This window comes from Propithecus coquereli, unplaced genomic scaffold (genome assembly GCF_000956105.1).
Source record: "Propithecus coquereli isolate 6110/MARCELLA unplaced genomic scaffold, Pcoq_1.0 Scaffold193, whole genome shotgun sequence".
NCBI classification, from domain to species: Eukaryota; Metazoa; Chordata; class Mammalia; order Primates; family Indriidae; genus Propithecus; species Propithecus coquereli.
In genome coordinates this window covers 1,270,688-1,272,022 of record NW_012144190.1, presented here as the reverse complement: position 1 = coordinate 1,272,022, position 1,335 = coordinate 1,270,688, and the positions used below count along the sequence as shown (strand labels likewise).

Sequence of the window (1,335 nt, the reverse complement as noted above, 5' to 3'; positions counted from 1 at the left end):
TTGAACAGGGCCAATGTTTTCCTTTTACCTCAGCCTTCAATTGGCTCAGGAAGGCACACTCACTAATCTGGGTTTATTTAAGCTTTTGTTCTCCATGGATATTTAGCGTTAATTTTATTTTTTAAAATGTTGCATTGAAATATTATTCATCTCAATCCTGAGATTTTTTGGCTGCCTTTTCACTTTGGACTCTGGTGAGTACCACACTTCTTCACCTTGTCCCAGCCCTGCCCTCCACCACTTCCTGCCTCCTGCTCCGAGCGCCACCCACTCTGGGCTTTGCACTATTGTCATCCACAACCAGGTGATTTGCACCTCTGCATCTTTGCATGGGCTGTTCCTCCATCCTGAAATGCTCTTCCCTCCTCATTTCACTTCCTGTAGAAGATTCTGAGCAGCAGAGTGACACACATCCTTTTATTCATTAATTTGGCCAGGAAAAATTATTGAGCACCTACCAAGAGACAAGCACTGTAGTTGACAGGGTCCCATCCATGAAAAGCATTTAAAAATCGTGGGCTCACAGGAGTTTGAGGTTGCTGTGAGCTAGGCTGATGCCATGGCACTGTAGCCCGGGCAACACAGTAAGACTCTGTCTCAAAAAAAAAAAAAAATCGTGGGCTCAGTGAAGTCTGATTTTAGAGAGAGGGATAGACCCAAACCAATGATTAATCAACCAACCAAACAACAAATAAATGAAGAAAATGTGAAAAATAGGAACATAATTTGGGGAAAATCCAGGTTACAGGAAATAGAATGCTGAGGAGATGGGATGGCCTATGGTGTGTATTTTGTTACTTGTGATCTACATGTCATCTAGCTATATGTCTACATATCTACCCATTTATTATCTGTCTGTCTCTCTCTCTCCATCCTTCCTTCCATTCATGCATCTATTTATCTGTCTTATTTAGAAAAGAAAGCACACAACACAAAGTTGAACATCTTAACCATTTTTAAGTGTACAGTGGTACAACAGATTCTAGAATTTTTCATCTTGCAAAACTGAAACTCTATACCCACTGAATAACAACTCCTGACTTCCCCGCCCTGGCCCTCCACTTCCCAGTGAGACCCTGGTGACCTCCATTCTACTTTCTGTTTCTGTGAATTTGACGACTACACATCTCATATCAGTGGAGTCATGCAGCATTTGTCTTGTGACAGGCCGATTTAGTTAATATATGTCCTCAGGGTTCATCGTGTTGTAGGATATGACATTTCCTTCCTTTAAAGAATGATTATTAATATTCCATTCTGCATAGACACACTGCTTTTTAAAATCCATTTATCTGCAGATGGGCATTGGAGTTGCTTCTGCTTCTTGGCAATTGC

General features: G+C 41.3%; 1 protein-coding gene across 1 annotated transcript in view; it reads left to right on the top strand.

The window, feature by feature from the left end:
* Positions 1-1,335, top strand: part of LOC105809260 (sialic acid-binding Ig-like lectin 8) — a 14,154-nt gene that overhangs the window by 4,268 nt on the left and 8,551 nt on the right. The gene's annotated exons all lie outside the window — the stretch shown is intronic.